Source organism: Lactuca virosa, chromosome 8 (genome assembly GCF_052849685.1).
Source record: "Lactuca virosa cultivar CGN04683 chromosome 8, Lactuca_virosa_CGN04683_v6, whole genome shotgun sequence".
NCBI classification, from domain to species: Eukaryota; Viridiplantae; Streptophyta; class Magnoliopsida; order Asterales; family Asteraceae; genus Lactuca; species Lactuca virosa.
In genome coordinates, this window is record NC_136433.1 from 324,333,944 (window position 1) to 324,359,835 (window position 25,892).

The following is a 25,892-nucleotide window of genomic DNA, read 5'->3' on the forward strand; positions in this document are numbered from 1 at the left end:
GATACAAAAGGCCTATATCCTTATGATGATGAGGAATGGTTTTGAGTTTAAAAATGAAATATCTTATCCCATCATTGCAGGGGCAGAACATGAGACATGAGCATTAGAACTACAGGGGCCAAACAGTGAAACATAGTAACCTTATGATGCCTTGCCTATGCAGTAATCTCATAAAATAAAAGTTTAGCCCCACTTGGAAGAATCTATGTACTTAATAAAGTAAAGCAAAACCAAAAAGAGAAAAAGAAACCTAACCCTCTGACCACACTGATAACAGGTACTACCCAATAAACCATGAGACTAAGGGGGAGTTTGGATGTGCTGCTAAGTGCTAGATGAATCAGATTTTAATTCTAAATTTCTAGGGCCAAAACAATCAAATTTCTTAGAGCTAATTTTGTTTCAGGTGAATGAAATATTATGTTAACAATAATTAACTTAATTATTATAATCATTGTAGCAGGTACATATAACATCCTTTAAGCAAAACAGATTACCGAATTAAAAAGGAAGTGTGTGATTAAGCAACAAATTACCATTCAAATCAGTTTAATCTAAAGCAAAAAATGATAAATTACCAATAAAAAGTAAACATAATCAATGAGGAAGATGATACAACTGATATCTATAATTGTTCATCAACAAAAAGTGATTCAAATAGCATACAGCTTACGTGACAAGAATTAACGATACTATAGGAGACGGTAGGAAACATTAAACGATCGGGAAGTGTACTTACGAGAGGAGAGATGTTGTGAAGAATTTTGTCTTGTTGTTTTGGGGAAGAGGACCAATTGAGATGTAGAGTCATGTATACGAGTAATGTTGCCCTAGCAATGAATTGGCGACCTCCTGATATGAGGTAGGGGATAGGGAACATCGAGGAAAAGATAAGGGTTTTAGGCACCAGATTATAGTCAGGACGATGAGGAGGAATCGTCTGTTAAGGCACAGCCTGATGGTGTGGTAGCTAGTCAAATTGCCGGTTGCTTGATGCAGTGAAGAAGAACGGGAGGTGTAAGGAGTGACAACGTGTTTGGGGTTTTAATTTTACCAAAATTTGTGGCGGGTTATACAATTTCCATGGTGGGATATCCAAAAACTTTATCAAAGCTTATGTCAGACTAAATCTAAAGAGTAAATGGCTGAGTATGCACGGTGTAGGAGTTGTTGTTATCTGTGATGTGCTTTGAGTATGCACGGTGTAAGAGTATCCAGCATGAATCTTTTAGAGAGAGTTTTGAGTAGCAGAGTAATCTAGGAGAGATACCTAGACGAGCATTGGAGGAGCCTACTGAGAGAGTAGTTAGATACCTGCGTAGGGTAGAGTTGCTTGAGTTCGGTGACACCTTTGAGTGTGTGTAGAGCAAGTGGAGTTGTATCCTAGAGTGGTTTTACATGCCGGTGGAGATTATTCGATGCCCGAATGCTGTTTGCTTCGTGCTTTGTGGAACTCTTGATGATGGGAGTCTGCTACTACGTGAATATGGCGATGTTCAGGAGGTAGATGGCTGGCATTATAAGGAGTTCTTCAGCAGCTGAGGGCAGAGAAGTGTGAGAACCTAGGAAGAGCCTAGAGAGTGACCTTTTTCAGATGAGTATGCTGATAGAGGAGAGTATTCGCAGGTGAGCGACCAAGTGTGACGGGATTAGTGATTGAGGAGGTTGAGCAGCTACTAGGAAATCTGGGATGATCCGTGTGGAAAGTATGGGTAGATGTGGCAGGTAGTATGGGCCCGCACTACTGAAAGCAGAGGACCCATACTCGATACAGGGAAAATTCCAGAGGTCCTAAGTAGCAGATTGAGAGGTGATCACATGGTTCGAGTACCATGATCCGTAGCAGATTGAGAGGTGATCACATAGTTCGAGTACCATGGTCCGCACCAGATTGAGAGGTGATCACATGGTTCGAGTACCATGATCCGCAGCAGATTGAGAGGTGATCACATGGTTCGAGTACCATGATCCGTAGCAGATTGAGAGGTGATCACATGGTTCGAGTACCATGATCCATAACAGATTGAGAGGTGATCACATGGTTCGAGTACCATGATCCGTATCAGATTGAGAGGTGATCACATGGTTCGAGTACCATGATTCATGGCGGATAGTGCTTCTGGTTTTACCAGTTATTCCGTTGAGATTGATTAGACTGGGATCAAGTGATAGAGTGTGGGGCCAGAGGGCCATGTTGAACGAGTTTCAATGGAGCATACCTTGAGGGGGAGATCGAGTTGGATTCTGAGAAATTTGGTGGGTTGTCAGTTGGAGTTGTAAGACTCAGGGATAAGCAGGAGTGGTGCTTTTTGGAGGATTGCGGTCTGAGCTGAGCAGTCGGCCAATAGCGGAGATGCCACTATCTGTGACCAAAGTTGTGCTATTTTTTGTGAGAAGCATAAGGGATTTTGAGATTCCGGTTTCAGAGTTTGAGGTAGACCCGGTGGGGTAGCCAGGGGTTGCGACCTTTTCACCAGAGTATTTGGGCAGTATGTTTGCTGCGAGATATTCTTATCCCATGAGAGATTCATTGGTGGGAATAAATGGATGAGATCAAGGAAGTGCCTTATTGAGGAAGGCGAACTGTTGTTAGCAGTTCCAGGTGGGAAAGAGGAGTATATCGGGGCGGTGGCCCTCGTGGTCTGCGTTGTGTATCGACATGAGAGTGTGGTCTATTGCTCTCATGATTATTCCCGAATTGGGAAGTTGGTCGAGGGGTCAAAGTTGAAGTGGGTGATAGTGCATTATTCCCCGACCGAGAGTCAAAACTAATTCGGAACAGTGGGGTACCCGACAGTGTGTCGGTCTGAGGCTTCGAGATGACTAGAGGCAGTCACGGGGGGAGAATTCCGGGATTTTGGTCAGGGAAAATATATTGGAGATCTCTTGGTTCCATCGGGAAGGTCCTTGAGTGAATATGTAGTACGTTTTGAGAGTCAAGTGTAATATGCCTGGTGCAGCAGTCTATGGAGTAGATTGTGGGTATGCCAATTAGTGATGGTTTGAACCCTAAGTGGGGGAGAACTAGGCATTCTAGTGAGGGGATCTGTGATCCGTTCAAGTACGGTTAGAGAAATGGTTATGGGGATCCACGGTAGGTGGCTGTTGGTCGGAGAATTTATTGTGGCCAGGGATTTTTTTCGGGCTGCGAATGTTGAGTTCGAGTGCGGCTGGGTCGCTGAATTTAGGGTGCAATAGCAGGGATTTACAGGTATAGGTATATATTGTGATCTATACTCCAGGAGGGGGGGGGGGGAAGTTGAATTGTCAACCAAATTTAGAGTCGGTATGAGTAGTTTCGTATGGGTGGTGATCAGTAGAGGGTAGCTTGAGGTTTTCGTCAACATATCTGAGCCATTGACGATTCCCCTGTGTTTAAGATTGGGAGATGGAGTATACCGAGGATACAAGTGGTATGAGGGGAAGATCGGTTGCGAGATTCCGAGAAGGCAATGCGGTATCTGAGTATGATGCTGTGAGTATGAGATCAGTGGTAGAGGCAAGACATCGTGAGGTTCTGCGATGGTGTACTGAGGTATCCGAGTATGATGTCCTAGATTTCGGGTTTTTTGAGTTTTGAGTTAAGAGATGGCATGTGGTGTAGCAAGTATCTATGGTTCCAGTGGGAGCCCTTCGACTAATTGATATCAAGCGAGATTATTTAAGAATGTGAATTGCAGCGAGGAAAGGAGTTTTGTCATGGCGGTTGCCGTCAGGAATAGTGATGCCTATTTTTGTATGGATGTGAGTGCATCTACCTATGTTGGGCCGCAGAACAAGAGTTAGTGAACGCATTATAGCATCAATTTGAGGATGAGATCGTGGGGTTGTAAGAGGAAGTGTTGTAATACTGCGGGGAACTGCAGCATCCATGAGTTGGTGCGAGAGGGTGTGGTGATACTACGGGGATCCGTAGTATTCACCAGTCAGCGAGAGGGTGTGGGGATACTACGGGGAGCCGTAGTATCCACCAGTAAGCGAGATGGTGTGGCGATACTGCGGGGAGCCGTAGTATTTTCCAAGCAGTGTGAGAGCATTGTGAAACTGTGGGGAGCCGTAGCTTTCACTGGTCAGTGAGAGAGCGTTGTGGAACTGCGGGGAGCCGTAGTTTCACTAGCCAGAGCATGACGTAGAGGAGTTCCTAGGCTTGGGTAGCCTTATCATTGAGCATGTGGGAACCTGGTGGTCAGGCCATGGGCGAGACTGGGGTCTCCCTAATGGTCGAAAGTTATCATATTCCGAGTTAAGGTGTGGTTATCGTAATCAGAAGGAATTGGATGTAGTGATGTACGCGAAAGTTGCAAGTCATGGGTTATGAGTTGGGTGCTTCATTGGGATGAGTAGTTCCAATTTCGTGTCGGACCAGACTCTTGAGTTTGAGTTGGCTCTAGTGGTGTATTATGAGGGCGAGATGAGATTCCGAGCTTCGAGGTGGGTATCTTGTTGAGAGGTTTTGTGTGTCATTTGATGTCTTAGACCTGTGTGGGTTAGTTCGTTTGTATGGAAAGGACCTCGAGACGCATGGAGCTAATGAGTAGTAGACGACAGAGGTCGACGGTGAGATGATTTCAGTTGGGATTGTAGTATTCGCTTGGGGTAAAGCGAACTTCGTGACTTGTGTGTCACAACGGGCCGAGAAAGTTGTTGAGAAAAGGAAGACAATGAGACATTTTGGGGTATGTTATGGGTACCCTTTGGAGGTTCAACTGTGGGGTTGAGAGTTGACCGGGTGCTCAGTTTTGAAAGGGATATCTGGGAGGGAGCGGAGGTTCATAATTGTAGAAGTCAGAGGATATTGTTGAGCAAGCATGATCTTTTTCTGGTGTCCAAGGACAGGGTGTTGAGAGTTCATTGTTCAGATGGGTTTTGAGTGCAGTTCAATGGATGGGTCCCTGGTGTGATATGACCCTTTTCATTTTGGAGTATGACCTGGATTGTTTAATATATCTGGTTTCAGTGATCGGGAGCCTATTTTTGGGGCGTTGACTTGTTTATCAGTCACGACGAAGGGATCAGAGGAGTAGGGAGTCATCGGGGTCTGTTATTCGAGGAGCAAATAACATGGTGATATCTTGAGAGGGAGGTCTAGCAGTGAGACAGGCCACTAGAGTACCCAACTTTCGGGGAGTCAGAGAGAGTATCATGGCGACAAAGGAGGTTGACCTTTTCTGGATTTGGAAGTTCCTGTTTAGATTCAGGTGTCCATGGGAAAGATATCTGAGTGGTATGAGATCTTTTCAGTGGTGCTTTTCGGGTTGTTGGGTTCGATCTATGTGATTTGAGGGGCAATTTCGAGGGCGAAATCAAATTCAAGTGGGGGAGAATTGTAACATCCGGATTTTGAGATATATTATTGTGTATCGTGATTTGGAGTTTTGTGAGGAGACTCGACGAGTTGAGGGTCCAACTCGCCGAGTCAAGTCGAGATGCTCGCGGGGCTTTAATGAATGGACTCGACGAGTCGGGAAACTGACTCGCCGAGTAGATGTTGCGCAGAGAAACCCTAATTTCCCGAGGTTGGGGCCTATATAAGGGAACTTATGCCCCATTTCCGCCTCACTAGCTACCCTACACCCCTGAGAGCCAACCCTAATCGCCATTAGATCTAGAGAGTGAGTGAGGAGCTAAAATGGTGGTTGTTGGTGCATTCTTTGAAAAAGAAGTGAAGAGTATTGAGGATTGGGACAAGAAGGGGCTTTGTATCCACAGATTTAGCAGTGGTTGCTTGAGGTAAACATGCTGATTTGCTCATCTTCTAAGGAGATCTTGATATGGGAGTTTTCTAGGGCTTTCTCCCATTGTTTAGAGTTATTGAGCCTTATTTGTATGATTTGAGGTTGAAACCTTAGATCTGGAGTGTAGGAGGTCTTGTGAGCCCAAGGACCCGAGCTTTGTTGAGATAAAGAGTAGACTTTGAGAACCTAACCCTTTGTAACACCTTGAATTGGCATTTTTGGGCATATATGCCATGCATGAACGTGAAGGTCGAGACTTTATGTGACTTTTGTGCCTTTAAGGGCTGGATCTAGAGTCTGGTGTGGTAGATCTGACCTTGGATGTCTGAATGAGAAATTAGGTCGAGTGAACTCGCCGAGTCCATGAGCTGACTCGATGAGTTAGCTAGGGTTTGTCCCGATGTGCACGACCATGCAATAACTCGACAAGTTGGGAGTCAACTCGACGAGCCGAGTCAACCTTCACGAGACTTCGGAGGAAATCGATGGGACTCGACGAGTCACACAGGTGCACTCGGCGAGTCAGGCCAAATATGGGTTGTTGACTCGAGTTTGACTCTGTTGACTTTAGGGTTTGGTCAACATGAGAAATGGAGACCCCGAAGGGGTAAAATGGTCTTTTACCATTACAGGAGGTTTAAGAGAGAGGAAGAGCAACCTTTGGTATATTTGAGTATGAATAGAGTATTAATGATAAATGTTTGCCGTATGTGTTAGGCGGTGGCTGGTTCGAGATTTGAGTACGAGGATTAGTTCTTGCTTGCTTCGAGGTGAGTCTTCTCACTATACTTACCATGAGTGGTATTTTGTGTGACTGAGATGTCTTATGTGTTTATATTGTGTATTGTAATATCCTGCATTATTTCTTTGTGATTTATGTTGTATGTTACTCAGAGCCATCAGAGTTAGGACCGGAGAGTCCATCAGAGTACGAGGCCGGAGGGTCCTCACTTAGACCGGATCGGAGGGTCCAACGAGTAGTGAGACCGGAAGGTTCTCACCTAGACGGGACTGGAGGGTCCAACGAGCTGTGGGACTGGAGGGTCCCACTGAGACACATTGACCGGAGGGTCTTACAGACCTATAGCTTCGAGTGGCTAATTATTTGTGCATGGTATTTTGGGGAACTCACTAAGCTTCGTGCTTACCGTGTTATGTGTTATGTGTTTCAGGTTTTCTCAGGATCGCGGGAAGGCACCGGCTTGATTGTACACAATAGAGACAAAACTATGTTTTGAGGATCCTGGATTATTAATCAAACAATTATGGAGTTGTGTTTTATAAAATTAAATAAACTAGATTTTTGTGAAATGTGTAACATCCCAATTTTCAGGTCCAAAAATTTCTTTTTAATTAACCAACACATAAAAACATTCATAAGAAAATACTGTGAAAACACATCATCTCATAAAACAATGTATCATGTCTGAAAACCCAAGCCATAGAATAATAACATATCAGAGTACAATCCCAGAAAATTCCATGCGCACATCATATGTGTGTGTGTGATGCGATGCTACGCCGCCGGCTCCTTCCCCTTAGACGAAGAGGTACCTGAAACCAAAACCGAAACCATAAGCACAAAGCTTAGTGAGTTCCCCCATCATACCACATACCATACAAAATCATCGGTATCTCTCAACCGGTAATCATCATCGGTATCTTTCAACCGGTAACCAACATCGGTATCTTTCAACCGGTAATCGTCATCGGTATCTTTCAACCGGTAACCATCATCGGTATCTTTCAACTGGTAACTGTCGTCGGTATCTTTCAACCGGTAACTGTCGTCGGTATCTTTCAACCGGTAACTGTCATCGGTATCTTTCAACCGGTAACTGGGGACTATTCCACCCCCTACCACTAGCATACAATAGCAAGGTACAATCATACAGTCAGGCATATCCGGGTACTGACCTACCCCACGGCCCTAAGGGCCGCTGTCAGGGATCATAATCCCTACTATACACGTAACATATCATGCAGATAATACTCGTGACCAAAGCACATAACCAAACCAAGATAATTATCACAAAGACAATTATCTTACAAATACTCCTCTTTGGTGGGCCGGCATTGTGGCCTTAGACCCACCCCTACTGGAAGGTAACCTACCTCAATCTCGTGCAGTGTTTGAATTATCCTCGGCGCACAAGTCGACTCCCTTCGACTCCTCGATCCCTACACGACGACCTTCATGTCAACACACAGCCAGTACAACCCTAAACAGGGTCAGTCCAAGTCTAGTCAAAGTCAACTTCAAGTTGACCCGACTTGCCGAGTTGGGCCGTCAACTCGCCGAGTCCCTCACCCTTTACTCGTCCTTATCCATGACCCGACTCGTCGAGTTGGGTCGTCAACTCGACGAGTTCCTCCCTCACATGAACATCGCATGAAACTCATCTGACTCGCTGAGTTGATGAACAACTCGTCGAGTTCACCTTCATCTGATGAACAAGTTCTGTCCTCGACTCGCCGAGTTGATGAACAACTCGTCGAGTTCATCTTCATCCTTAAGAAGATTGCCTTGGACTCGCCGAGTCTGTTCTAGCACTCGTCGAGTCCCATGAACTCCAGGTCTAAAATCACGTCCAATACATTGGGTAACTCTTCCGGTCCGATTACAACCCTTCTAACACTCAACTGGGTTCCTTTGACTCTCAACAGATATGGGGCTCAAAGCCTTGGACTCGTCGAGTCCCAAGAACGGACTCGCCGAGTCAGTCATGTCCACACTCTAAATCCTTGACTTCTGATGTACAACCTTTGATCAAAAGATAGATCCAAGCTTCTATAATCAATCTAGCACGTAAAGTTACAAACTTTACGTGCTTGCATGGGACTTTGAGCTCAAAAAGACATAAAACAAGCTCTTAAGATGCATGGGGCCTTTCATGGGTGCAAAAGCAGTCCCCAACTGCCTTGTGACTCCTTTAATGACGTGATTCTAAAGCTCTAACCCCCAACCATGTTTGCAAACATGGTTGGCCATCAAAAGTGGCTTATAAAAGCCCTAAATCTCCCCAAAAAGGGATCTAACAAATGAAAGAGCAAGGTTACAGCTTTTTACCTTCAATGAACTGTAGAAGGTGCACAAACTCGGGTTCCCTTGGTCTTTACTTGCTTCCTCAAGCCTTTCTCCTTCCTTCTTAAGACCACAAGCACCAAAATCCACCAACAAGGCTTAGATTGCTTCAATAACGGCTAGGGTTTCAATGAGAGGTGTTCTGGGAGCATAAGGGACGTTGTGGCCGACATAACATTGTTTAAATAGGGTGCAAACCCTCGGATTAGGGTTTTTGTCCAGTCAGAGTCTACTCGTCGAGTCCGGGACCCGACTCGACGAGTCCATCACTTAAATCCCGCGCCTCATCCCGCTTTTACTCGGCGAGTTGGTCCTTCAACTCGCCAAGTCCAAGGCCAAAAATGCAAAAATACTTAAATAAAATACATACCAAGAACCAGGTGCTACAAATCTCCCCCACTTATTTTAGACTTCGTCCTCGAAGTCTGCTGCTCGATCCTGGAACAACTCTGGGTAATGCTCCATCATCTCATCCACCGGCTCCCAAGTACATTCCGAGCCCTTCCGGTGCTGCCATTGCACCTTTACCAGCTCAACCCTCTTGTTCCTCAGATCCTTCGACTTCCGGTCAAGGATTGCTACAGGTCGCTCAATGTAATTCAGGCTGTCATCGACCTGAATATCCTCTAAGGGTACTACTGCTGAGTCGTCCACCAGGCACTTCTGCAGCTGAGAGACGTGGAAAGTGCTGTGGATCTGACTGAGTTCGGCTGGCAGATCCAACCTATAAGCCACCTTGCCCACCCGGGCTATAACCCTGAAGGGTCCAATATACCTGGGACCCAAATTGCCCCGCTTCCTGAATCGGATGACGCCCTTCCATGGCAACACCTTCAGGAGAACCATATCCCTGACCTGAAACTCCAGGTCCGATCCGCGCTTGTTGGCATAACTTTTCTGCCGACTCTGAGCGGTCTGAAGCCTGCTCCTGACCTGCTGGATTCGTTCGGTCGTCTTGAGCACTACATCGGTGCCTCCCTTGACCCTCTGGCCAACCTCGCCCCAGCCTATCGGGGTCCTGCACTTCCTCCCGTACAACATCTCGAAGGGAGGTCGATCGATACTCGCATGATAGCTATTATTATACGAGAACTCCGCCATGGAAGGTAGGTATCCCACCTACCTCCGAAGTCTAAAACACATGCCCGCAGCATATCCTCTAGTGTCTGGATGGTCCGCTCGCTCTGACCATCCGCCTGCGGGTGAAAAGCGGTGCTGAAATGCAGACGAGTACCTAACTCGTCATGAAACTTCTTCCAAAACGTGGAAGTGAACCGTACATCCCTGTCGGAAATCACTAAAACTTCTTCCAACTTCTCGGCCGAGATACTCTCCGGAATCGGAATAAAATGAGTGCTCTTGGTTAATCGATCGACGATGACCCAAATCGAATCCACCCCTCGCGCAGTCCTGGGAAGCTTTGTGATAAAATCCATCGTAATATCCTCCCATTTCCACAGCGGGATATCCAACGGCTGCATCTTGTCGTGTGGCCTCTGGTGCTCCGCCTTGACCTTCCTGCTGGTCAAGCACCGCTCCACGTACCATGCTACGTCCCGCTTCATGCAGGGCCACCAATAATCGGGACGAAGATCTCTATACATCTTCGTCGCTCCGGGATGGATAGAAAATCTGGATTTGTGTGCCTCCTCCATCAGGATCTGGCGCACGCCTCCATGATAAGGGACCCACACCCTATGGTGAAGAGTCAATAACCCTCGGCTATCATAGTCGAAGGAGGAAACCTGCCCCACAATCCGCTCGCTCTTCCGATGTTCCTCCTTTATGGCCTCCTGTTGGGCCTCCCGAATCCGCTCCAACAGCGGAGTCACCACTGTCATCCTCAGACAGATATCCCTGATCGGCACTGCCTTGCGGCTAAGCGCGTCGGCCACCACATTGGCCTTCCCCGGGTGGTAGAGGATCTCACAATCATAATCCTTTACCACATCAAGCCACCGACGCTACGTCATGTTCATATTTGGCTGGTCCATGAGATACCTCAGGCTCTTGTGGTCCGTGTAAATCGTACAACGAACCCCATAGAGGTAATGACGCCAAATCTTGAGGGCGAACACAACAACCCCCAGCTCCAAATCGTGCGTCGGGTAGTATGCCTCGTGAGGCTTCAGCTGCCTCCAAGCGTAAGCAATAACATGCCCTCTCTGCATCAATACTGCGCCCAAGCCCGAGATGGACGCATCACAGTACACGACGAGATCCTCCATGCCCTCGGGCAGGGCTAAGATTGGCGCCTCACACAATCTCTGTCTCAATGTCTCGAATGCAGCCTGCTGCTCAGGCCCCCAACGAAAGACCACGACCTTCCTCGTTAGCCTGGTCAGGGGTAAGGCTATCTTGGAGAAATCCTGGATGAATATCCGATAGTACCCGGCTAATCCCAGGAAACTCCGAATCTCAAATGGAGACCTCGGAACCTCCCATCTCATCACGGCCTCCACTTTGGCCGGATCTACCGAAATCCCGTTCTGGTTGACAAGGTGCCTAAGAAACTGCACCTCGCGCAACCAGAACTCGCACTTGGAGAACTTAGCATACAAGCTCTCCCTCCTCAAAGTCTCCAGAACCTCTCGTAGGTTCTCCTCATGCTGCTCTCGCGTCTTGGAGTAAACCAAGATATCATCGATAAACACTATCACATACCGGTCTAACATCGGTCTACACACGCGGTTCATGATATCCATGAACGCGGCAGGAGCGTTGGTGAGCCCGAAAGGCATCACCACGAACTCATAGTGGCCATAACGCGTCCGAAACGCCGTCTTCTGTACATCCTCCTCTCTGACCCTCATCTGATGATACCCTGAACGCAAATCAATCTTGGAGAACCAAGACACTCCCTGTAGCTGGTCAAAGAGGTCATCAATCCTCGGGAGTGGGTAATGGTTCTTCACCGTTACCTTATTCAGCTCCCTATAGTCTATACACATCCGATGCGACCCGTCCTTTTTCTTCACGAACAGAATCGGTGCTCCCCAGGGAGAACTACTCGGTCTAATGAATCCCTTGTCTAACAGCTCCTGCAGTTGTTTAGACAACTCCTGCATCTCGGGAGGAGCCAACCGATACGGTGCCTTGGCTATCGGAGCCGTACCAGGGACTAGGTCGATCCTGAACTCCACCTGTCGCTCCGGAGGTATCCCAGGCAGCTCCTCGGGGAATACGTCGACGAACTCTCGCACCACGGGCATATCGCCCACCGTCACCCTACCCGCCTCCCTGGTATCCATAACATAGGCGACATAACCTGCACAACCCTGCTGGAGGTAACGCCTAGCTCTCGCTGCTGAACATAAAGTTGGTCCTCGCAGTGGCCTCTCGCCCTGAATTACCAGCTCTCCCCCACGTGGGGTCCTGATCCGCACCAACTGCTACGCACAGTCAATCACTGCCCCATTGGGGCTCAGCCAATCCATACCGATAATAACCTTGTTCCCCTGCAAAGGTATGAGAACCAGATCTACCAGATAACGCTCCTCAAACAGTCGTAGGACGCAATCTCGGTAAACCTCCGACGCTCGTACCGACCGGTCGTCCGCAATCTCGACCTCTAGAGGGCAATCCAGCATGCCTGAAGACTCGGGAAACTTCTTGCTAAGCGCAAGAGAGACAAATGATCGAGTGGCACTCGAATCAAACAATACCTGAACTGGGATACCGTTCACATGGAACGATCCTAAACAGTGCACATACCTAACATATCAAGATCACAGCGCCATATCATAAAAGCATAAGAAAGGAACCATACCCGTCACTACATCAGGTGCAGCGTGTGCCTCCTCGGCTGTCAACTGAAATGCTCGGCTCCGCACCACTGGAGCCTCTGTCTTGGCCTTCCGGCCATCTGCAACCCGCGCTGTCGCTGAGACCGGCGCCACTGCTGGCGCCGTTGCTGACGCTGCTGACAATCTCGGACAGTTGGCCTTTTTATGGCCCCTCTGATTGCAATGGAAGCAAATCAGGTCTGTCATCTGTACCGTAGGAGTAGGGGCGGTACAATCTCTGCGAAAATGTCCAACCTTGCCGCACTTATAGCAGCCTGAACCCGGCCCAGTGCGGCAAGCTCCCTCGTGTGACCGACCGCATTTCCCACAGCGGTCCCGCCCAGACTGGCCTTTCGGCCTACCATCGGATCCCTTGGGCTTCTTCCCCGAAGCCCCCGTCGTCAGCCCCTCCGCTGCCTTCCTTTTCCGGATGTGCTCCAGATCAATCTCCCTCTCCCTAGCCCTGGCAATCATGGAATCCAGGGTAGGGCAAGCTGAGAAACTGACATGCTCCCGGATGTCAGCTCGTAACATATCATGGTAGCGGGTCCTCCTCATGTCCTCATCACCCGTATACTGGGGCACCAACAATGCCCTCTCCCGGAACTTGGTGGTGATCTCCGCCACAATCTCCGTAGTCTGTCTCATGTCCAAGAAATCTCTGGCCAGCTGCTGAAGCTCCACAGCTGGTGCAAACTCCGCCCTGAATCTGGTCACAAAGTCTGACCAGGTCATAGCCTCAACAGCCGAGGCTCCCAATGAGTCACCAACAGACTCCCACCAATTTCTAGCTCTGTCTCTCAAACACCCTGCTGTATATCTCACCTTCGACCCCTCGGGGCAGAAGCTGGTTAGCTGCACAGACTCGATGTCTGCGATCCATCTCCTAGCAGCAATGGGGTCTTTCACCCCATGGAAATCCGGCGCACCGCTCCCTCGGAAGTCCTTAAAGGACAGTGTGCACGTACTCGTCTGGCTAGACGCCATATCACTCCTGAATGCCCGGAGGTGATCCTCCATCAGCTCAATAATCCCTTCCTTGATCGACCCGAAAATGACCGGGGTCGACTCAAGAATGCACCCGAGCCCGACCCTGATCCTGCACCCGAGCCCGACCCTGATCCTGATCCGGAACCTCCTGCTCCATGTCGTGTGGTCACCATTCTGAAAATATACGCATAAATGTCAGGATCATACATACTCCCAAGAGGCCTAACACACTTTCCAAGGTTCCCGGTTCCATCTAGGCCCTCCTTGATTCGAGTACGGATCCTCTGCTTCCAGTAGTACGGGCCCATACTACCTTCCACATCTATCTGTGCTTTCCTCAAGGACTGCTTCGACTTCACCAAGTCCCTTTCACCGATACCCCTTTCCACTGACCTCATACTAGGTTTTCCTAGGACACTCTCCGACCTACCCTCCGCCATCAGCTGCACTAGGAGTCCCCACCACTTCCCCCTAACTAACTTGCGAATATTGTTACGTATCCGTTCCTTAGCTAGTTGAAGGTGGCCAGAACCCCCATAGCACCAAGCAAGCAACATTCGAGCATTGGGTAACCAAATCAGGCATAACCTACACAGGCCATCCTACTGCTGACTAAACAGTCCTAGCATACAGCTCATACAACAGGCATATAAGGCATCCTCCTAGATCCTTAGCCCTAACTAGCATGTAATTCTCAGAATCATATATCAAGCACACAAGGCATCCTCCTAGATCCTTAGTCCTATTCTAGCATGCAGTTTTCTGAATCAAAACCATATAGCATAACATATCAAGTATGGGTATCTTGGGGAAAGCTTACTTGAGCCCGGCCGGTCGCATGCATCACACACTTCGTCTTTCTTAAAATCCTTCCATTTAGATTTTAGAAAACCATTTTTCCTTGTAAAAACCTTTTAGCCCCTCAGTTTGAGTCCAGACACCCCGGAGGGTGTGTCCAAATCCCTCAAACCAAGGCTCTGATAACAACTTGTAACATCCCAATTTTCAGGTCCAAAAATTTCTTTTTAATTAACCAACACATAAAAACACTCATAAGAAAATACTGTGAAAACACATCATCTCATAAAACCATGTATCATGTCTGAAAACCCAAGCCATAGAATAATAACATATCAGAGTACAATCCCAGAAAACTCCATGCGGAAATCATATGTGTGTGTGTGATGCGATGCTACGCCGCCGGCTCCTTCCCCTTAGACGAAGAGGTACCTGAAACCAAAACCGAAACCGTAAGCACAAAGCTTAGTGAGTTCCCCCATCATACCACATACCATACAAAATCATCGGTATCTCTCAACCGGTAATCATCATCGGTATCTTTCAACCGATAACCAACATCGGTATCTTTCAACTGGTAATCGTCATCGGTATCTTTCAACCGGTAACCATCATCGGTATCTTTCAACCGGTAACTGTCGTCAGTATCTTTCAACCGGTAACTGTCGTCGGTATCTTTCAATCGGTAACTGTCATCAGTATCTTTCAACCGGTAACTGGGGACTATTCCACACCTACTACTAGCATACAATAGCAAGGTACAATCATACAGTCAGGCATATCCGGGTACTGACCTACCCCACGGCCCTAAGGGCCGCTGTCAGGGATCCTAATCCCTACTATACACGTAACATATCATGCAGATAATACTCGTGACCAAAGCACATAACCAAACCAAGATAATTATCACAAAGACAATCATCTTACAAATACTCCTCTTTGGTGGGCCGACATTGTGGCCTTAGACCCACCCCTACTGGAAGGTAACTCACCTCAATGTCGTGCAGTGTTTGAATTATCCTCGGCGCACAAGTCGACTCCCTTCGACTCCTCGATCCCTACACGACGACCTTCAAGTCAACACACAGCCAGTACAACCCTAAACAGGGTCAGTCCAAGTCTAGTCAAAGTCAACTTCAAGTTGACCCGACTCGCCGAGTTGGGCCGTCAACTCGCCGAGTCCCTCACCCTTTACTCGTCCTTATCCATGACCCAACTCGTTGAGTTGGGCCGTCAACTCGACGAGTTCCTCCCTCACATGAACATCGCATGAAACTCATCCGACTCGCCGAGTTGATGAACAACTCGTCGAGTTCACCTTCATCTGAGGAACAAGTTCTGTCCTCGACTCGCCGAGTTGATGAACAACTCGTCGAGTTCATCTTCATCCTTAAGAAGATTGCCTTGGACTCGCCGAGTCTGTTTTAGCACTCGTCGAGTCCCACGAACTCCAGGTCTAAAATCACGTCCAATACATTGGGTAACTCTTCCTGTCCGATTACAACCCTTCTAACACTCAACTGGGTTCCTTTGACTCTCAACAGATATGGGGCTCAAAGCCTCGGACTCGTCGAGTCCCAAGAACGGACTCACCGAGTCAGTCATGTCCACACTCTAAATCCTTGATTTCTGATGTACAACCTTTGATCAAAAGATAGATCCAAGCTTCTATAATCGATCTAGCACGTAAAGTTACAAACTTTACGTGCTTGCATGGGACTTTGAGCTCAAAAAGACATAAAACAAGCTCTTAAGATGCATGGGGCCTTTCATGGGTGCAAAAGCAGTCCCCAACTGCCTTGTGACTCCTTTAATGACGTGATTCCAAAGCTCTAACCCCCAACCATGTTTGCAAACATGGTTGGCCATCAAAAGTGGCTTATAAAAGCCCTAAATCTCCCCAAAAAGGGATCTAACAAATGAAAGAGCAAGGTTACAGCTTTTTACCTTCAATGAACTGTAGAAGGTGCACAAACTCGGGTTCCCTTGGTCTTTACTTGCTTCCTCAAGCCTTTCTCCTTCCTTCTTAAGACCACAAGCACCAAAATCCACCAACAAGGCTTAGATTGCTTCAATAACGGCTAGGGTTTCAATGAGAGGTGTTCTGGGAGCATAAGGGACGTTGTGGCCGACATAACATTGTTTAAATAGGGTGCAAACCCTCGAATTAGGGTTTTTGTCCAGTCAGAGTCTACTCGTCGAGTCCGGGACCCAACTCGACGAATCCATCACTTAAATCCCGCGCCTCATCCCGCTTTTACTCGGCGAGTTGGTCCTTCAACTCGCCGAGTCTAAGGCCAAAAATGCAAAAATACTTAAATAAAATACATACCAAGAACCAGGTGCTACAAAATGTGTTATGATTATTATATGATTTTAAAAATGAAAAATTTATTCAAAAATTTGCGGTGTTACACATTAATTTTTTCGCTTGATATGTTGAAATAGGTAACTTGTTATCTTCAGGAAGCATATCATTCAGAAGCTTTAGAAGATTTGTGAAACTTGTATCACTCCAACCATTGTTTGCTTTTAGGTTAAATAGTTTCAAAACAACAGATAGTTTGGTATACTTCATACACCCAGTATACAACGGTTTTTCCGAGTCGTCAAATAATTGTTGAAAATTTCATAATTCTTTTCAGCGACATTGTCCTCCCAATCATGTAACATTCTAGATAAGTCATCGTACTTGTCATTGTTTGAATCATTGTTATCATCATTAAACTCTGAAACAACCTCATTACGATTAACCAATGTCTCCCCACGTCGTGACCAACATATATAATCTCTCATAAACCCATGAATTATTAAATGTTCTTGTACTTTGGCAGAATCAGTGTACATACGACAGTTCTGACAATCTACACAAGGACACCATATGTAGCTTTCTCCTTTATTCACCCGATTTTCCTCTGCGACTTTAAGAAACCCATCCAAACATGCCAAATATTCATCGCATGAACGTTTAATTCTATACATCCAGTAACTACGATCCATCTGTTAATACATAAAACATATATCTGAATAACATGCATGTAGGATAACATATGCATTTAAAGGCATATGTAATGTACATAATACAAAGTTAATCATACAAATAAAAAAATTTAAATATTTTAAAACAACTTGATAAAATTATATAATATTTTAACATAATTCGTATTATCATTATAGTTGTGATATATTAAATAACAATTAAAATTAAGACGTTAATTAAGAAAGAAGTGGTAAAACATTATATAAGTCAATATAAATATTAACTTTATCGTTGTTTATTATATATATTAAGGGATATATGGGATTATCTAAGCCTAATAGATGTTATGAAATTCTAAACAATTAATTAATATTTAATAAAAAAAGAAAAAAATATGACAAGTTACAAATGAATGATACGTAATGTGTCAAAATGTTAGGGTTTCATAAGGGTGGACTAACAGACTTTTATAGATATCACAAATCTCATAAAAACCCATTCGACACATGAAGGCGGGACTTTTTCCGCCAAATATTTCATCATCTTTAATCCTTTATAAAGACCCATTCTATACATGATAATGAAAAAATGGAGAGACCGAGACGAAAGACTGATAGCAGAAGAAAGATTCATCGTCTCTGTTAATCTACTCTCCTAGTAGAGTCTTGTGTTATAAACTCTTTCCTAAGTGTAAATATAAGGAATGCAGAAGGATCTTGAATCTTACATTGATTTGAGGTAATAATTCTTCAGTGCATGTCGTATTCAACTAAAATCATGTTTATTGAAACCAAATTTAGGTTTTATGGTATTTAGTCAACACAATTTGAGATTTTCAGTCTTAACACTGTTTTGGATTTTCAATTCTACTTACATGTAAAGAAATTTTATTTTCTAATTTGAGAGTTGCCTTTGAATGTGTTGTTGATTGTTGGTGCTAGAGATGAAAGGGATTGTGTCGATGATATCTTTTATTCCAAGGGATATTGCGAAGGCTACAAAGAGACTAGAGATAACTTCGATTGTTGAGGAAACCGAATCTTTGCAATCTTCTATGCCCTTAACAGCTTCAGAATCTGTTAAACTTTATCTGTAAGTTTTCAAATTTAAAACATTAACCGACTCAAATGTGAATATTTGAGTAGAATAGGGTTAAAAATACATACTTAAGTCTTAATGAAGAAGAGTATGTGTGTTGTAGCCTACGGTTTTCTTCTCCTTCATACAGGATTTATCTATTTTCTGCATATGTAACTAAACAGTAAACTTATGTTATCATATAATCGAATGTAGTTGCAAAGAAGTGGAATCAATTAGTAGTATGCACCTAACTAGGATTAGAGATACTTACAAATCAACTTCTATCTTTTTTTCACTTGATTTTTTGCGTATGCTCATTGATTAACAAATACAAGTCTGTTCATGTGTCGTCACTTCTTTTTGCGTATGTGTAAATGGAAGAATAAATAGCAACTAATTAGATAATCATATGAATCAGCAATAGTTATCCTTCAAATTTGTTTTTTATCAATAACTGTAACTTTAAAATTTAAAGTTTATTCATGATTGGTTAATATTTTGAGTGTATCTTATCTATTTTTTCGTAGAGTGCATAAATTTCAAACGAGATAAGGATATGATTAAATAGAGAGCAAACATAGGTCTCATCTATCAAAAAACCCATTTTTTTTGTTTAGTAACCGACATAGAAAAGCTCATAAAGATGTTGATTATTACTATGTTGTTGCTGCTTAAAGTTTTTGATGGCTGACTTTTCAAGTAAAATTGGTGAATGTTTACGAAACAGTTATTGAGTTTGCTGATTTTCCTTTGGATGGACGCCCGTTCATGAGAGTTGGTTGCTTTTTCATGATAGTTACTTGCTATTCTGGTGCTACTAATTGGGTGGCTGAGAGATAACTTCCTCCCTTCAGATCCAACTTGACCATTTTGCCCCTAGTGTTATTTTGGTGAAATTCAACTGTTTTTTTGGCGCTGCCCTATTATTAGCTCAAGGTTCCATATGCACAATACATACATCACGTGAGCATGTGCTTATAGTTTTCATAGTGTTGATTGAATTAAAGATTTCATAAACTCCTTTTCCTCTGGTTGCCGATTTAGGAGCAAAGTAGTTTGTCTCTATTCTGTTTGTTTCTACATTCTTTTTTTTATTGTTCCAACTTCCTGCTGCTCCTGTTTTTTTATTTCTAATATATTGTGGTGGGGAATTATGGATGATTTTGTCCCTGCTTTCATTTAGCCATTCAGGTGGGGCATGAATTTAGCACTAAAATACTCAGTGCAGAAAGTGGTACCTTGTAAAGTTGTGTTAGATCAATCTTGGTTATTGTTTGGTTTTTGGATTATAGATGATTCTATATGTTCCCATAGTTGTGAAGTTGATCTTCTCTGTTATTGTCTTATGTAAATGATAATAAGTTAGATATTCCAATTTTAGATAGCCTTTACCCTTTCCCCAACATTATGTCTCCGACTGTTCTTGATGTGTAACCAAACCTTGTTCACTTAACTCAAGATTATGTAACATGTTGGAAATGTATATATCTACTTGTTGACAGGTGGGGATTATGATGTTTGTTTATGGTTTTGGTGTTTCAACTACAACAATATCAATGGAGGGATTGATGGTAACTGATGCAGTATTGTTGTTGTATTTATAACCATCAAAGTGCATCGGAGGACATCTTTTGTGAACTAAGTTCAATTCTTTTTAATATATAGTCTTAATTCGATGTAATTTATTGAACCTGACTATTTTTTTCATGTAGTTCTACACCATTGGGCAAAAGTAATATATACATGAAAGTAAACTGATGTCTATACATCAATTGTTCAAAAAAAACCTGATTCCTATGAAAATAATAATACAATATGCAATATAATCATCACATGAGTGATTACTTATGTTCTAGATGAAAAAAACTGATATAAAAAAGAAACAAGATATGAGCATTAACTTGACTAATTGGAAGATAGGTGGTGATTTGACCACTGTTACTGTAAGGGTATGGAGTTTTTATACAAAAAAGTCAAATAATCTGCTTTTTAAAAAATGGGTCATATAGTTTTCTAAAACGCATGCCTCTTAGTAACACGAATAGAACTCGGTTGTTTTTTCAAGGCCGGGTCATATACCCATACATAGAAAGTCCCGGTTGCTATACTAGGGACCGGGTTTCTTAAGCGTAACATATACCCTGGTTTTTTAAAATGAACCGGGTGATATTGCTTGTCCCGTTTTAGATCCCGGGTTTTCCATAATATAACCCGGTTTTTCCAAAAACCGGGTCCTAATTGGCGAGTCCTATATACCATTCTGTAGTAGTGCTAAAGGTGGCAATGGCAACCGTCATCATAATTTAGTGGCTACAGCTTCGAGTCTCTAAATTCATTTTGTCGTTACCATAGATTTCGTCGCTATAGGTCCCTTTTTAGCGAAGACATGTCATCTCTACAGAGGTCTATCTATCGCAACAACATATCTTTCAAAAAGCTTCACCTTCAAAAACGACATCTCATCGCAGTTGTAACGTCCCAAAATTCCAAGTAAAAGTTTTATTTTTAAAACGAAAAATCAATCATTCATTCATTCATTTCCAAAAGCCATCAAGTATAAAATAGTATTAATAGTGATCAGAGTACAAATCGAGTCATAAAATTCGAAACACCGGTGGATGCGATACAATCACATCGAGTTCTTCCCTTTGGAACCTGAAATACCTGAAAAATATTTTAAACATAAACCGTAAGCATAAAGTTTAGTGAGTTCCCCAAAATACCACATACCATACATAAATCGGGCCCCGCCTCGTATTCATCGGACACTCCTCAGTAATCATCGGGCCCCGCCCGGTGTTCATCGAGCCCCGCTCGACAATCATCGGGTCCCGCCCGAGATTCATCTTAGCCCCGCCCAAGGTACAAATAATGGGTCCCGCCCAACATACAAACAATGGGCACCACCCAACATATACGCATACAAGTATCAAACAGACAACTAGTATCCTACAGTATAGTGACAAGACTCACCTTAATCCGTTGACAAATAAACCCACACACACGAGCTGTTGGAACTATAACTCCTGACACTATACATATCCAAAACCAAACCCTAATTAACAATTAAGGTAATTACCCAAACTCAACAAGTCCAAATATCAAGACAAATCCTCAATTGGGAAAAAGACCATTTTGCCCTTCAAAGTCCTTAACCCCTCCCAGATGACCAAAAGGCAACTGGTCAAAAAGTCAATAGTTAACCTTCTATTGACCTACGTGCTGCATACTCTTAGCTCTACGTTGGACGTAGAACTTTAGCCAGAAAACGAGTGAAAACCAGGCTACGTTGGGCGTAGCCTAGATTACACCCCGCGTACTGCCTCTTTTTCCAATATTCATATTAAGTACTTAATGCTCAAAGGCTAACCATCCAATACTGAAATCAGGTTCCTAATAGCTCCATAATGGATATAGTTTCCAACTTTATCCACTAGGATGGCCCAAACAACCAAGATCTATTCTTTAAGCCTTAAAGGAACCAAAACTGCATCTTTCTCAACTTAATCCATTAAGTCCAAGTCTCCAACCTTCAGATCTGATTCAATATGATGTTTAGGTGGATACGTTTCCAACTTTATCCATAACAAGGTCACAAACTTTCAAGTCTAAACTTTATGCACTAAAATGAACAAAAATGCTAACATAACTTGCATGAATTAATGAACAAGCACCAAAGCACAGGTTTCCAAGTCCAATAAGTCCCAAGAGTATTCCATAGAACTCAAAAGGTGTTGGAGTTCATCCAACTCCCAAACACAAGCTCAAGGGACCAAAAAGTGACAAATTTGAAAAATAGCTAGATCTATGAAACCAATGAGCAAGTTCGAAGCTTTTTACCCTTAATGGTCCAGAAATGAGGCAAACTTGTTGGATCTATACTTGAACCCTTCTTCCATACACTTTTCCACCACCTTGTTCTTCAAGATTCCACCTTCTAATGGAGAAATAAGCTCATAAATGATGTCAAGGCTAAAAATAAGTGAGAGGAGGCTAGGGTTTTGAGTTAGAGGCTCAAGAGGGTGAAGGATGATGATAGTAAGGACCCTCAAGGGGTTAGAGACCTTAAATAGGGCTCAAAACCCCAAAATTAGGGTTTTATCCTACGGAATTACTCCTTGCATAACTTTGGTTACGCCTGCATACTCCACTAAAAATGCGTCCTACCCTCAGCATGTACGCCCTACGTACTCCCTTGTGTATGCCTTGCATACTACCAGACTCTATTTTCCTTACTTCAAACAACCATAACTTCTTCGTTTCAACTATGTTTTTGATGATATTTATATCCACGGAAAGGTATTGACGAGCCCCATAAATCTATCTAGTTACGTATGACTAAAAACATACCGAAATAAAATCCTTAATTTATGAAAGAAGCCTAAAATATTACCTTTCCCATTTTACCCCTCAGCTTCCAACAAACAATCCAAGGTTTAAATCACTTCTCCAACACCATCAACATCCAATAGAGTCTAAAGTCCATTCCCTTGAAACCCAAGGCCTTTACATGGTCGAATTACGGTCAACAAACCTGAATTAAGAAAAGTACTGAAACACGATGTTACATCCGTAGGTAGAACTATAGTGTGACACATATTTTCATTGAAGCTATTATTACGAGAGATGTAAACCATCAATGGGACAAGTGAGATGCTACTCTATGCAATACCAAAGAGAATGGTGTAGGTAAGTTGCTGAAAATACTCTAAGTATGTGAGGGCAACATACTTTGAAAATGCATCGCGAAAGATAGTACAATGCTATTTAGCAAAAAAGTTAAAGATTTAGATATGCAACACATGGCATTTTAGGCACGACGTGTAAGGTGTTTTCCCAACGTGTGGGGTTTAATATAAGAACGCTACGACCGGTGTGAGTCATGGTAAATGTGGCATAAAAGTTGGTGTGTACCCAGGGGATGAGCTACATGGCATATTCTAAGGTTCCATGCATGGTCGTGACACTAATTGAGACTTCCAACATAGTATATATAGTTTGAAAGAGGTTGAAGATGGATTCTTACCGCATGTCGAAACCAGAATCGACGTGTAAGGATTTCTACTTAAAGATATAGTTTGAGAGCTTAGTTTGCGAGGGTATGACTTCTATACGAGCTAAGGTATCATTTCAATCCATTAGTATGTAATTATGTTTATGTAATATGAGTCGTGAAGGGTTGTTAGAACCCGAGTCAGTTATAGAGTTAATTTACGAATCTATCATGAACTAACTGGTAAGCTTAATGGGTAAATTTCACGGTGAAAATCTTGAGTTGATTAATAAGGGTTATAAACCCTAATTTGTGGAATTCCTAGAAATTAAGAGATCGAGTTAATGACTTATAAAGTTAATTCATTTGACGCTTATTATGAAGCTTATTGAGTTTAGTTACATAATCGAGTATCGTGTATTAGATATAAATATTTAGGTAAACACATAAAAGAGTTATATCATGGTTTTTGATATTCAAGAGTTATGTGTTATTTAACAGAACATATGACGAAGGCTGTTAAGGGACTTTAAAATCTAGAATCTTATATACCTAACATATTCCAGGCGAATAACACTATTCTTCTTTAGATGATTTATGTCCAAATATGTGATAATTTCTACGTATATAAGAGTATAATATAATATCTAAATTTTTATAAATTGATATTATACGCGTTGAGTAATTACCGTAATTGAAAATTATAGCTTTTTAATTTAATATGAATTATTGAACATAGTACGTTAGTGTTATAAACATTTATTGTTGTGTGAATAAAACAAGTAAATATAATCGAGATATATAGTAGAATAATGATATATGAGTTAGTAAATGAATATAAGTGAGATATATCGTTGAGTGTTGCCCTATGAGCCAATGAGTAATTATAGACGAGATAAATAGTAGAAAATTATTAAATGAATCATTGATAGAGTACATTTGAGATATATATATATATATATATATATATATATATATATATATATATATATATATATATAAATATAGTATAGTATTAATATGTGAGTTACCTAATGAGCATAGAGATAGAGAGAGAATTATTTTGAGCATGTGTATATATATATATATAAAGAGAGAGAGAGAGAGAGAATAAGTGTGTGTGTCTATAGATATAAAGAGAGAGAGAGAGAGAGAGAGAGAGAGAGAGAGAGAATGAGTATAAGTATAGAGTAGAAAGAGACAAAGAAAATGAGTACATAGAGAATATAGAAAGAGAGACAAAGAGAATAATTATATATTGAGAGTAGAAGAGAGAGAGAAAGAGGGAGAGAGAGAGGGGGGAAGGAGAGAGAACAAAAAAATAAGTACAGATAGAGTGGAGAAATGGAGACAGAATTAGTAATGAGGAGAGAGAGAGAGAGAGAGAGAAAAAGAAAGGAGAATAAGTAAAAAGATATATATATATATATATATATATATATATATATATATATATATATATATATATATATAGATGGAGAAAGAGGATGAGTAAAGAGTAAGAGGGAGAAAGGAGAATGAGAGTATACAGAGAGTATGATAAGTGACATAACAAGTACTTGTGATTGTTGTGACAACCCGAACCTTTTTCCGTTAACGTTTGCCCGATTCCGTTAAATAAAATTTGAATTTTATTTTGTTCCGTCAAAATCCTTATACCTTGGAAAATCATTAATTTGTATAATTTATATAAGAGTCGGAACCAAAATCATGCGAAAACCCGAGTTTTCTTCGAAAATCAGCAAATCCGGCCTGATTGGTGTTCACGGCCGTGAGCTCAATCACGGTCGTAAACCGTTCTCAGCTGGTGGACCCCACCACCGACCATGAACACAGCCTATATATATGTGGGTTCTACCCTCATTTATACTTTTCTAGTCGAAAACTGTAGAAATGTTTAATCGAGTATAAGAATCAAATTAGAGTAAAACAATGTAATATGAACACACGACGTAAATAAGATCTGGTTTTAGCTCATATTACTTTCAATGAACACGAGTACAAAAATGATACTAAACATCAGAACACTCTGCTATCAACTCTATGTTCAACTCCTATTTATAGGAGGCTGAAAGTATAAAAAATACTAAGGCTAGACATTACGCTTCGTTAAAAAGAAGCCTTAGCAAATACATAGAAAACATACGAAATAGACAAATACACAGACTTCGACATATTACAAGACATTTCGACTCTACAATCTCTCCCTTTGTAATCATGTCGAACTTCTCAATTTGTGAGAATCTGTGCAGCAAAGTGCGTCATTCTTCGTATCTCGGAGTACCAAGTCATTATCTTCCTTAACTCAGCTTTATCTCCGTCATTGTTCTTCTTGCAACTATTCATACGAACAATGAAGTTCGTATATTGCGAAGTGGTATATCTTTCTATCTCTGAAGACTGAGATAAAAACCTCTTAGCTTTGCCATTCTTATCTTTTCCTGCA